The sequence below is a fragment of the Podarcis bocagei genome (genome assembly GCF_964188305.1).
Source record: "Podarcis bocagei genome assembly, chromosome: 2".
Lineage (NCBI taxonomy): Eukaryota > Metazoa > Chordata > Lepidosauria > Squamata > Lacertidae > Podarcis > Podarcis bocagei.
The window spans coordinates 9,388,839-9,402,542 of NC_138126.1; the positions used below are offsets into that span (position 1 = coordinate 9,388,839).

At 42.6% G+C, this 13,704-nt stretch overlaps 1 protein-coding gene across 2 annotated transcripts in view; it reads left to right on the forward strand.

The window, feature by feature from the left end:
- The window catches only part of LOC308580528 (uncharacterized protein), a 95,219-nt gene that overhangs the window by 17,784 nt on the left and 63,731 nt on the right, over positions 1-13,704 (forward strand). The window lies entirely within an intron of this gene.

Below are 13,704 nucleotides of genomic sequence, written 5' to 3' on the forward strand. Positions count from 1 at the left end.
CAATAAAAGTATCAGCAAATTATTACCTTGTTTCGTGCGTTTTTTGTACATTCAAATAATTATATTTTAGGTTTAAAATACTTTTTATCAATTTACTTTTACCCTAAAATAAATATAATGTTGCTTTAAACTTTAGTCTTTTCATAAATATAACTTAATTTCCCATATCGCCAAATCTTATTGCTGAAGCTTGATTTTCCAAATCATGCAAATTCTTAACATTCATATAACTTATAAAATTTTTGTAAATAATCCTTAAATTTTTTCCAGTCCTCCTCCATTGTTTCTTCTCCCAAATCTCGGATTCTGCCAGTCATTTCAGCCAGTTCCATATAGTCCATCAATTGCGTCTGCCACTCTTCCAGTGTGGGTAAATCTTGTGTCTTCCAGTATTTTGCGATGAGAATTCTTGCTGCTGTAGTTGCATACATAAAAAAGGTTCTGTCCTTCTTTAACACTTTCTGGCCGACAATGCCCAGGAGGAAGGCCTCTGGTTTCTTGGGGAAGGTATACTTAAATACCTTTTTTAACTCATTGTAGATCATTTCCCAGAAGGCCTTCACTTTTGGGCAGGTCCACCAGAGGTGAAAGAATGTCCCTTCAGCCTCCTTACATTTCCAACATTTATTATCAGACAGGTGATATATCTTTGCGAGCTTGACTGGGGTCATGTACCACCTATATATCATTTTCATAATATTTTCTTTCAAGGCATTACATGCCGTGAATTTCATACCAGTGGTCCATAACCTTTCCCAGTCCTCAAACATGATGTTATACCCGAAATCCTGCGCCCATTTTATCATGGCTGATTTGACTGTCTCATCCTGAGTATTCCATTTAAGCAGCAAGTTATACATTCTCGAAAGAACCTTAGTCTTTGGTTCAAGCAGTTCTGTTTCTAAGTTCGATTTTTCCACCTGGAATCCTATTTTTTTGTCCATTTTAAAAACCTCTTGGATTTGAGCATAGTGTAACCAATCTCGCACCTTATTCTTTAATTTGTCCTGGCTCTGCAGCCTCCAATTTTCTCCAATTTTTTCTATTATCTCCCAATATTTTGGCCAACCGGCTTCCATATTGGGGGTTTTTCGGGCCTTAGCCTCTATTGGTGATAGCCATCTCGGGGTCTTGTTTTCTAATAAGTCTTTGTATTTAGTCCAGACAATAAATAATGCTTTCCTGACAATATGGTTTTTGAACATTTTGTGAGTCTTTACCTTGTCGTACCACAAATATGCATGCCATCCTAAAGAATTGTTAAACCCTTCCAGGTCTAGGACATCAGTGTTTTCCAATAGAAACCAATCCTTCATCCAGCAGAAGGCTGCAGCTTCATAATATAACCTTAAGTCTGGCAGGGCAAATCCCCCTCTTTCTTTTGAATCAGTTAAGATTTTAAATTTTATCCTGGGCTTTTTGCCCTGCCAAACAAACTTAGAAATATCCTTCTGCCATTTTCCAAAACATTCCACTCTGTCCACAATCTGTAGGGTTTGAAACAAAAACAACATCTTAATAATAATAATAATAATAATAATAATAATAATAATAATAATTTATTATTTGTACCCCGCCCATCTGGCTGGGTTTCCCCAGCCACTGTGGGCGGCTTCCACAGAAACCAAAAAACACTAAAATATCATACATTAAAAGCTTCCCTGAATAGGGCCGCCTTAAGATGTCTTCTGAATGTCAGGTAGTTGTCCATCACCTTGACATCCAATGGGAGGGCATTCCACAGGGCGGGCGCCACCACTGAAAAGGCCCTCTGCCTGGTTCCCTGTAGCTTCGCTTCTCGCAATGAGGGAACCGCCAGAAGGCCCTCGGCGCTGGACCTCAGTGTCCGGGCAGAACGATGGGAGTGGAGACGCTCCTTCAGGTATACTGGGCCGAAGCCGTTTAGGGCTTTAAAGGTCAACACCAGCACTTTGAATTGGGAGCCAATGTAGGTCTTTCAAGACCGGTGTTATGTGGTCTCGGCGGCCGCCCCCAGTCACCAGTCTAGCTGCCGCATTCTGGATTAGCTGTAGTTTCCGAGTCACCTTCAAAGGTAGCCCCACGTAGAGCGCATTGCAGTAGTCCAAGCGGGAGATAACTAGAGCATGCACCACTCTGGCCAGACAGTCCGCGGGCAGGTAGGGTCTCAGCCTGCGTACCAGGTGGAGTTGGTAGACAGCTGCCCTGGATACAGAATTGACCTGCGCCTCCATGGACAGCTGTGAGTCCAAAATGACTCCCAGGCTATGCACCTGGTCCTTCAGGGGCACAGTTACCCTATTCAGGACCAGGGAGTCCTCCACACCAGCCCGCCCCCTGTCCCCCAAAAACAGTACTTCTGTCTTGTCAGGATTCAACTTCAATCCATTAGCCGCCATCCATCCTCCAACCGCCTCCAGGCACTCACACAGGACCTTCACCGCCTTCACTGGTTCTGATTTGAAAGAAAGGTAGAGCTGGGTATCATCTGCATATTGATGGACACCCAGTCCAAACCCTCTGATGATCTCTCCCAGCGGCTTCATATAGATGTTAAAAAGCATGGGGGAGAGGACGGAACCCTGAGGCACCCCACAAGTGAGGGCCCAAGGGTCTGAACACTCATCCCCCCCACCACTTTCTGAACACGGCCCAGGAGGAAGGAGCGAAACCACTGTATAACAGTGCCCCCAGCTCCCAACCCCTCTAGACAGTCCAGAAGGATGTTATGGTCGATTGTATCAAAGGCCGCTGAGAGATCCAGCAGAACTAGGAAACAACTCTCACCTTTGTCCCTAGCTCGCCGGATATCATCAACCAGGGCGACCAAGGCAGTTTCAGTCCCATGATGAGGCCTGAACCCTGATTGGAAGGGATCCAAATGGTCCGCATCCTCCAGGCGTGCCTGGAGTTGTTCAGCAACCACACGCTCAATCACCTTGCCCAAGAATGGAAGATTTGAGACTGGGCGATAGTTGGCCATACTGGCCGGGTCTAAAGATGGTTTTTTAAGAAGCGGTTTAATGACCGCCTCTTTCAGTGGATCTGGGAATGTTCCCTCACAGAGGGAAGCATTCACCACCCCGCAGAGCCCATCGCCCAGCCCTTCCCGGCTTGCTTTTATTAGCCAGGATGGGCAAGGATCAAGGAGACAGGTGGTTGGTTTCACGCGTCCAAGCAGCCTGTCCACATCCTCGGGGGTAACGGATTGAAATTGATTCCATGCAACTTGACCAGACAGGGCTCTAGCACTCTCCTGCCCCAGCCCTGCTCCCACGGTGGTGTCTAGCTCCTTCCGAATATGAGTGATTTTATCTGCAAAAAACTTTGCAAAATCGTTGCAGGAGATCTTGGGGTCTTTACAAGGCCCCGGTGGTAAAGGTGGTTCCGTTAAATTGCGGACCACCTGAAAGAGTCTCCTGCTACTATTTTCTGCAGATGCAATAGAGGCGGTGAAGAAAGTCTTCTTCGCCGTCGCTATCGCCACTTGGTAGGCTCGACGTTGAGCTCTAACCTGTGTCCGGTCAGATTCGGAGTGAGTTTTCTGCCACCGACGCTCTAGCCGTCTCAGCTATTGTTTCATCGCCCTCAGCTCCGAAGAAAACCACGGGGCTGTCCGGGCTCCATGCAATCGGAGAGGGCGCTTCGGAGCCAGACAGTCGATAGCCCTGGTTAACTCCGCATTCCAGCGGGCCACCAGGGAATCAGCTGAAAGGCCATCAACATGGGATAAAGCATCCCCTACCACTCTCTGGAAACCATTTGGATCCATTAAGTGGCGGGGGCAGACCATCCAAATTGGTCCCACCTCTCTGCAGAGGGGAAGGGTCGCGGAGAAGTCCAGTTGCACCAGGAAGTGATCTGACCATGGCACTTCTTTGGTTTCACTTTTACTTAGTGTCAGATCACCCACGTCACTAGAGGTGAATACCAGGTCTAAGACATGTCCATGACTATGAGTTGGGCCCAACTTATTCAGGGACAGCCCCATGGAGGCCATGCTTTCCACGAAGTCCCGAGCGGCCCCTTGTAAGGTCGTGTCGGCGTGGATGTTAAAATCCCCTAGGACAACCAAACTAGGTGTCTCCAGGAGAACATCCGCCACGACCTGAAGCAGCTCGGACAGGGAATCCTTGGTGCAGCGGGGAGGTCGGTACACCAAAAGGAATCCTGTACTGCCCCTATTGCCCAACTTCCAGAACATGCACTCAGAAAACTGGGTCTTCCCAGTAGGACGCCTGATGCAAACTAATGACTTCCTAAAAATCACTGCAACCCCCCCTCCCCGCCCACATGACCTGGGTTGCTGTGCGTAAGAGAAACCTGGTGGGCAAGCGGCAGCAAGGACAGGCCCATCTGCCTCATTCAACCAGGTCTCTGTCACACAAGCCAGGTCAAATCCTCCATCCACAATCAGGTCGTGGATGGCAGTGGTTTTATTCATCATTGACCTGGCATTACACAGCAACACCTTCAGGTTATGTGGGTTTCCCCTGTTGATTCCAGTATCCATCTGGTCAAGGCCAGACCCGGAGGCAGGGATAGTCTTCAAACAACGACTAAACCTGCCTCCTCGGTAATGACATGGTCTGGTCTTAGCGTAACTCCGCCTCCTGCCCATGATCACCGAGATCGGATGTCCCAGTGCTTCCCCCCCTGTGGAACTTGTCCCAGCCATCGTGTTGGCTGGGGCCTCACTCCCAGGCAGCCCTTTGGCAATACATTCATTTTTATAGCTGCAATTCGACCCAACAAGGAAAGTTTCAATCTTGACCAAGTTTCTAAGTCCTTTTTAACTTCTGACCAACATTTTTCATAATTATCTTTAAATAAATTCAAATTTTTGGAAGACAAATTAACCCCTAGGTATTTCACTTTTTTAACCACATTTAATTCTGTTTCCTTCTGAAACCCGTCTGTTTCTAAAGGTGTCAAGTTTTTCCCCAGAACTTTAGTTTTTTGCTTATTCAACTTAAATCCCGCCACCTGACCAAACTCCTGAATCAGTTCTAAAACTCTTTTTGTACTAGATTCTGGCTCCTGTAATGTTAAAACCAAGTCATCTGCAAAAGCTTTCAGTTTATATTGTTTCACTCCGACCTGTATTCCTTGCACCAACCGGTCCTCCCTAATCATATTCAAAAGCACCTCCAGGGCTGAGATAAATAAAAGAGGGGAAAGGGGGCACCCCTGTCGTGTTCCTTTTTCAATTTTAAACTCTTCTGTCACCACATTGTTCACTATCAATTTAGCTTTTTGCTCTGAATAGATTGCTTCTATTCCATTTTCAAACCCCCGTCCCACTCCCATCCCTTCCAAATTTTTCTTCATAAACTTCCAAGAAATGTTATCAAAGGCCTTCTCCGCATCAATGAAAATTAACACTGCTTTAGTGTTAATATTAGTTTGCAAAAGTTCCAAAATATCAATAATGTTCCTAGTGTTATCAAACAAATGTCTACCTGGGAGAAAGCCTGCCTGGTCCTTATGAATTACTTCATTTAGCACTTTTTAAAATCTACTTGCCAAAATATCTGCAAAAATTTTGTAATCCACATTTAGGAGTGAGATGGGACGGTAGTTCTTAAGTTGAGTCTTTTCAGTTTCCAGTTTAGGTATCAATGTGATGAAAGCTTCTTTCCACGTTTCCGGTGCCTTCTTCCCCTCCATAATCTGATTACAAACCTCCATTAGTGGTTGTGTCAAATAGTCTTTTAATGTCTTATAGTACTTGGAGGTAAATCCATCTGGGCCTGGAGATTTGCCTAGTTGCATGTTCTGAATGGCACCTTCGATTTCCTGTTGTGTTATTCTGTAATTCAAGATTGTTCTCTTCTCCTGAGATAGTTTTGGTAATCCATTAACTTTTAAAAATTGGTCTATCTCAGTCTCTTCCTGAGGCCCTTGGGTAAAAAGTTTTTTGAAATATCTCTGGAAACACTTTCTAATTTCTTCTGGTTTCTGAATATTTCTCCCTTCAACTTCCAGATTGGTAACAAAGTTCAAATTTTGTCTCTTTTTCAACTGCCATGCTAGCAGTTTTCCACATTTGTTCGCCGATTCAAATGATCTTTGTTTCATTTGTTTAATTTTCCATTCAACTTCTTGGTTTATCAATTTCGCATATTGTGCTTGATGGAATTTAATTTCTCTTAGAACCTCTTTTGATTTTGGTTTTAGTCTCAGTTTCTTTTCTCCGTCTCTTATCTTCTCTAGTATCTTGTCCTTTATTCCATTCCAGAGTTTTTTCTTAATCGTATTCTGTTGTATCAGAAACCCTCTCATTACTGCTTTACTTGCGTCCCAGATTGTTCTTTTTTCCACCGAGGTGTTCAAATTAATTTCAAAATAGTCTTTTAAAGTTTTTTGGGCCTTCTTCACAATCTCCTGATCTCTTGGTAGGGTGTCATTCATTTTCCATCTGAAGGAACCGATTGGAGTAAGTCTCAATTCCACTTTCAAGGCGTTATGGTCGGAGCAAGTTTTAGGGCAGATTTCCACTTTTCTAGTCTTAGGTGCCAGCCCTCTAGTTGTCCATATTTGGTCGATTCTTGTCCATGACAGGTGGGCCTCAGAAAAGAATGTTCCTTCTTTACCTAAGGGGTTCTTTGTCCTCCAAATGTCAATCAAGTCCATACTGTCAGTTAGGTCAAAGAAAGTTTTGGGTAGTCTGCCATCTTTAGTTAAATTTTGATTTTGTGACTTATCCATGTAAGTAGAGACCACCCCATTCATATCTCCCATCATAATGATGTTGGTATAGTCCAGATAGTCCAGCATTATCTCATGCAGCTTCTTATAAAATTCCGATTTTCCCTCATTTGGTGCATAAATTCCTAATATCAAAAATTTTTCTCCTTGTGTTTGTATTTCAATTGCCAAAATTCTTCCTTGCTCATCTTTAAATAAAAATTTCGGTGACAGGTTCTCCTTTGCATAAATCACCACGCCTCTTTTCTTAACTTTGTCTGATGAAATAAATTCTTGGCCTAATCTTTTGTTAATTAGCACTTTCCTGTGGAGCCTGGTCACATGCGTTTCCTGCAGACAAATAATGTCCAATTGTTCTTTTTTCAATATGTGAAAGATTCTTCTTCTTTTTTCCGGAGAATTTCCGCCATTAATATTCTAACTAAAGAGCTGCAGAGATATCCTGGATCAATCTGTTAATCCTATAGTGATGTGTCTTCCTTTTCGTCTAAACCCCAAGGTGCTGGTGTTGGTACAGATGCAGGCAAAGGTGGTGGCCAAGATGCTGCTGCTCCCTTTTGAAGGTCCTCTTCGTAGTCTTTCAAAAACTTTTGTTGATCCTTCTGCTGTTTTAATTTTAACTTTCTTTCCTTTAAAGTTAAAGGATAGTCCTTGGGGAAACTCCCACCTATAAGGAATTGAGTTGCCTCTTAACAGTCTTGCAAGTTCTGTATAAGTAGCTCTAAGGTCCAAAAGTTGTTTCGGTATGTCTCTGTAAATTTCTGCTCTTTTGCCTTGAATTTCCAGTGTTTTCCCAAAATGTAGGCCTAGTATTTTGTCTCTTTCTTGTCTGGATCTCAAGATAATCAAACAATCTCTAGATCTGTTCTTCCCAACCACTCTTCCCAGTCTGAAAGCAGTAACAATTTTAAAGTCCTTCTTCTATACCCCAGAACTTTGATAGTTCTGATGTTAGATAACCAATCAGGTCTCCTTGTTCAAGTTCTGGGATGGCTCTTAATCTAAGGTTATTTTCCCGATTCTTCAATTCCACCATAGACAGGTAGGCTTGCTGGTCGTTAATTTGCTTGCACAGTGGCCTTACCTCCCCTTTTATTGCCTCGGCCTTCTGATTTGCTTGTTCTGCCTTTTGATTAGCTTCCTCCGCCAATTTACGATTTTCTGCAGTTGTTGCTTGAAGATTCCCAATTGCTTGTGTATGTTGAGTGACTTGCTCAGTCAATTTATTGATAGTGGCTGTAACTTGATCAAATTTTTTCGACTGTTCATCAGCTTTTTTATTTAAAGCTGCCAGTTGTTCCAAAATTTGTTGAGAGACTGGGTCAAGTCCTCCTGAAGCCATATCCTCTGGGGCTGGCTGCTCAACTTGTCCTTCTTGCAGTCCTAAGACAATTGGGACAGATGATCTACGTGGCTGAGATGTCAAAGTTGTTTGTAACAGTTGTACAGATTGTTGTACAGCTTGTTTTGCTTTCGTTTTGGCCGCCCTTGTTTTCCCTGTGCCACTCATTCCACAGCTGTCTATGCGTCAAGGTCAAACTGTAAGCAGTCCCATGGGAAAAACAATCCAAAGCATAAACAACTAGGCAGAAGATAACCAAAATAATATGCAGTTCCCAGAGACTTATTAATCCCAAATCCTCTAGGGGGAGCACCCCTGTAATTCAGAAAAAGAAAAGAGCTTTTTCCGCCATTAAAATCCAGCAGTCCAAAATAAATTACAAAGGCACCTTCAATGCCCCTTTAAGCGTGCAGAGCTTTTCCCAAGTTAAAACAAAGTTTCAGAGACGGTGCAAGTAACAGTCCTTATTTGTATCCACCAGTAACGCTCAAAAGTAGCACTTTCAGCATTGAATACAGTTTCCGCAATTTGACAGTTCTCTTATTTCCTGACAGTCCGCAGGTTTGGTTTCTTAAACCTTTGTAATCCACCAAGAGGAGGGAAATTTCCAGTCAATATCCAATCAATTAATACAAAACTGATCCTTTTAGCTTCTCAATAACAAACTCAAACATTGCACAATAAGCCAAACTTCTTTTGTAATCCCTTTCAAAGCGCTTCCCGCTTGTCAGAGTCTTTGCTTTGATCTTTAAGCATAGCCGGAAGACGGACTTCCTGTTTGCATCTCCCGTTTTCAGCCGAATTAATAAATTTAGTCCCAAAAATTTGTAATCCTTACTCACGAGTATGAAGTTTAGAATCTGATGTTCCAGGAAGAAAGGACAGCGCTCATCAGCAGCAGCCGCGCGGCTTCGCTTCCTCAGAAAGAGCGATGAACTCACAGCACCGCTCCCCCTTCCACGTTCCGGAGCCCCTTACGGGGTTCCTTCTTCGTTTCCGGGGTCGCTTCTGGTGCCCGCCGAGTCCCACGGCCACAGGCTCACTCTGCCTGTGGTTTTTCTTGATGGGTCTCCGCTCTGCCGCAGCGGACGACCCTTTTCCGCGGAGCCCCTCTTCACAGCGCGAAGAGGACCGCCATTGCCGTTTCGCGCCGCCTCCGGAAGCCCAAAGGAATTTCAGAAATAGACTGGAAAGAGAAGCTGCTGAATTGCAACTCATTACCAAACTTAAAACCATGGAGAGACCTGGTCTGAACAGAGACATTGGATTCTTATCTCATTATACATGACTAAGCCATTTTTCACCTTCTCACCCCTTGCCTTTTCCTGTAATACCTATTGCAGTCGTTAAGAGTCGTCAACAGGCTCATCTCAGCTATCTGCCAATCACCCATTCCCACCACCCTCCTGAGTAATACTCCTCCCCACCTTCTCACTATATAGAAGGATCTGGCAACTTCTGTTTCAGTGTATCTGAAGAAGTGTGCATGCACACGAAAGCTCATACCAAGAACTAACTTAATTGGTCTTTAAGGTGCTACTGGAAGGAATTTTTTTATTTAAACAAGATGAATTTTAACAGGGAGAAATGTAAAGTATTGCACTAGGGCAAAAAAAATGAGAGGCACAAATACAAGATGGGTGACACCTGACTTGAGAGCAGTACATGTGAAAAGGATCTAGGAGTCTTGGTTGACCACAAACTTGACATGAGCCAACAGTGTGACGCGGCAGCTAAAAAAGCCAATGCAATTCTGGGCTGCATCAATAGGAGTATAGCATCTAGATCAAGGGAAGTAATAGTGCCACTGTATTCTGCTCTGGTCAGACCTCACCTGGAGTACTGTGTCCAGTTCTGGGCACCACAATTCAAGAAGGACACTGACAAACTGGAACGTGTCAAGAGGAGGGCAACCAAAATGGTCAAAGGCCTGGAAACAATGCCTGATGAGGAACGGCTAAGGGAGCTGGGCATGTTTAGCCTGGAGAAGAGGAGGTTAAGGGGTGATATGATAGCCATGTTCAAATATATAAAAGGATGTCACATAGAGGAGGGAGAAAGGTTGTTTTCTGCTGCTCCAGAGAAGCGGACACGGAGCAATGGATCCAAACTACAAGAAAGAAGATTCCACCTAAACATTAGGAAGAACTTCCTGACAGCAAGAGCTGTTCGACAGTGGAATTTGCTGCCAAAGAGTGTGGTGGAGTCTCCTGCTTTGGAGGTCTTTAAGCAGAGGCTTGACAGCCATATGTCAGGAGTGCTCTGATGGTGTTTCCTGCTTGGCAGGGGGTTGCACTCGATGGCCCTTGTGGTCTCTTCCAACTCTATGATTCTATGATATGCCACCACAAGGAACATTTCCTTGGCCTCAGAGAAATCTCCTCCTGCCCTCTGCAGTTCGTTCCTCTACCTGAAAAAGCAATGAGGACTAGGATCAAAAATAAAATTATAAGAGGGAAAACAATTTTGGGGGAGAGTTGAGACATTCTAGAAGACTTTGGGCAATTAGTGAAACATTTTAGGGTATCTCCCCCTCACTTTACCAGATCCTGGGAAATATCTCAGGTGAGGATGTATTTTAATTGATTGTCTGATTTTATGTTAATGTGTTATACATTTGATGTTAGCCGCTCTGAGCCCGGCTTCGGCTGGGGAGGGCGGGATATAAATAAAACATTATTATTATTATTATTTATTATTATTATTATTATTATTATTATTATTATTATTATTATTATTATTTCAGTGAAACTGTCTCTCACCTGCTGCTCCTGAAGCTTTTTAATGTTTAATAGGTTATTGTATTTTAATATTCTGTTGGAAGCCGCCCAGAGTGGCTGCGGTATAAATTATTATTATTATTATTATTATTATTATTATTATTATTATTACTCAGGAGGAAGCTCCTTTCAGCCAGGCTCCTCTTTGTTTTTCTAGCTCTGTCTGCTTCCTCACCCGCCCTCTCCAAATGGGTGAAAGCAGCAAGGAGAGGGAGCCAAGCTGCCATTAGGGAAACTGGGATAAGGAGAGAGGGAGTACTGACAAGGGAGAGCAGTGAGGTCCACTGATGCCATCTAGCCTTCCCCCCAACCACAAATTATACTATTATTATTATTATTATTATTATTATTATTATTATTATTAATTTATATACCGCTTGATTTTTATAAAAAAATATCTCAAAGCGGTTTAATGCATATTTAACATCAATAAAACAATCTAGAATCAAACATTTCTGAAGAATGTCAAATATAAAGTATACAGTCAAAGCAACATATTTAACAGGAAACTAAAATATTATCTTAAAATATTTCAAAAGAAAACATTACAAAGGAGGTCGACTACAGAATACATATTTAACACAAAGTTAACAAAACAACAACAACTTGAACATTTCAAAAGAAAACATTGCTAAGTGAAGCCAACTATAAAATGCACATTGAAAACAGCATAGTTTACAAGCCGGTTGACTGACTGAACCCAAAGAGTACTCCTTAATGGTTCCTCAAATCCTCTATTACAGCAGTCCATTGCTGCCTCTTGTGGCAGTGAGTTCCATAGCTTAATTCCTCACTGTGCGAAGGGTTTCTTTTATATATCCTGACTCTTCCACCATTCAGCTTCCTGTGACGCCCCCAAATTCTAGCGCTAGGAGAAATAAAAAGCTTTTCTCTACCTACTTTTATAATTTTATAATCGTGTCACTTCTTACTTGCTTTTTCTCTAAACTAAAAAGTTCCCAATTCCGCAACCTTTCTGCACAGCCGAGTTCCTCCATCCCCTCGATAATTTGGGCTGCCCTTTTCTGAAGGTGGGGTTGGGACCACTGGGTGCAAAGTACAACTTCTGGAAAATCTCATTTATCCATTTTTGGGGGGGAGGGAAGTTTCCAGCCCCGAAGAGCAGAGCAGACACTTCAACGTGGATGTGAAAACAGAGAGGAAGGTGACCAGGGGTCAGAGAGCGGGGCTTGTCCCTCCCCAGGACTTGGAAAACATGGTACATTGGCGGCAGCAGAGCTCCACGACTCTCGTGAGATGCACAACCAAAATAAATGGTACATAAAGTGCTTTTAAAATGAAGAAACACACCTTTTTATGGTCCACAATTCTTTTGTTTTGCTGTGGAGAACAACCAGGCCTGGATGTCTCCTGCAAAGGCCTCACTAAGCAGGGCCTACTAATCATCATGGAACATCTTCTCCCCAGGGACTGATTTCTTGTTTCATTTTGTTTTTTCAAAGGAAGAACAGAAAAAGATAACAAATGCAGAATTGTGCTTTTATTGTTTATAAGGTGTGAAATATACTCGGAGTTGAGAGTGGATTTCATGCTCTTTATTCAGCTCATAGTGGTGAGGAGGAATGAATGTTCCCCCACAATATCTACTTTATATACATTATTTACACAATGGGCCCCACATTATTGGCTAATGGATACTGTTAAACAATACTGAAGTATAAGATCTGGAAGGACGTGGTAATAGATTTGGTTAGCATGCTTAATTTTGGTATGAGAAAACAAAGGTGCACGAGGGATTCCTGAACCACATTATAAGGAAATCAATTCACCAAGTATGGGACAAATATAAGAATTTATTAGAGAACATGACACCTTTGTGGCTTTCCCCATTAGAAACCACATCTGTAAAAAGAGGTAAACACGAAACTGGGCAACATACAAAGATCTGTTAACAGAAGTAGAAAACAAAGGTGAAAGAATATGAGGATATAAAAGCTCTGTTAACATGTTGGTTACAATATTGCCAAATAAATGACATATTCAGAGGTGACAAAGAGAAGGACTTTGGGAAGGAATTCTCAAAGTTCAAAAATGAATTATTAGAAAATAATGAGAAATTGTTATCAAGAATGTACAAACCACTGTTGGAATGGGAGACGAAAGATGAAGAGGTTAAAGCCGTAATGATACACTTGGGCAAAACACATAGGTTATAATATACCACTTGAATAATAGGAAAAGCTGTGGAAAGAGATTTTAAAATTCACGGCATGTAGTTCATGAAAAGAAAATGATATGAAGATGTACTGATGGTATTTGACTCCAGTAAAGCTTGCTGAAATGTATAAAGATATCTCTAATTTATGCTGGAAATGTAAGGATAAGGAAGGAACTATTTTTTCATATGTGGTGGATGTGTAAAAAGGTAAAGGGCTTCTGGGAAATGATACACAATGAACTTTTTAAAATTCTTAAAATTACGTTTGTTAAAAAAAGAGAGGCTTTTTTACTAGGAGTAATAGGAGGAGAATTGCCAAGGAAGCAAGAGACTGTTTATTTATGCGACTACAGCAGCCAGAATGCTACTAGCCCAGATGTGGAAAGAAGGGAAGGTCCCAACGAAAGAAGAATGGATGACTAGATGACTGGCTAAGAAATATAATTATATGCAAGGAGAATAAAGGGGGGGTAATGGAAACCAGGGGGGGGGCAAGGGGAAAAGCCATTTATTGCAAATTTGGATTGGATATCTGTGTACCAAAAGGAAAAATGTTATTTTGAAAAATGAAAATAAAAAAAATATATTTTTAAAAATAGTTTAGAAAACGTTTTGGGGCTCCCGCGCAGCTGATCCAGCGGGGCTTTCCGGAGGCGAGACCAGCGCCTCTCCTCCCTCTCTGCCCGGAGAAGCCCAGAGGCTCCTGCCGCTCG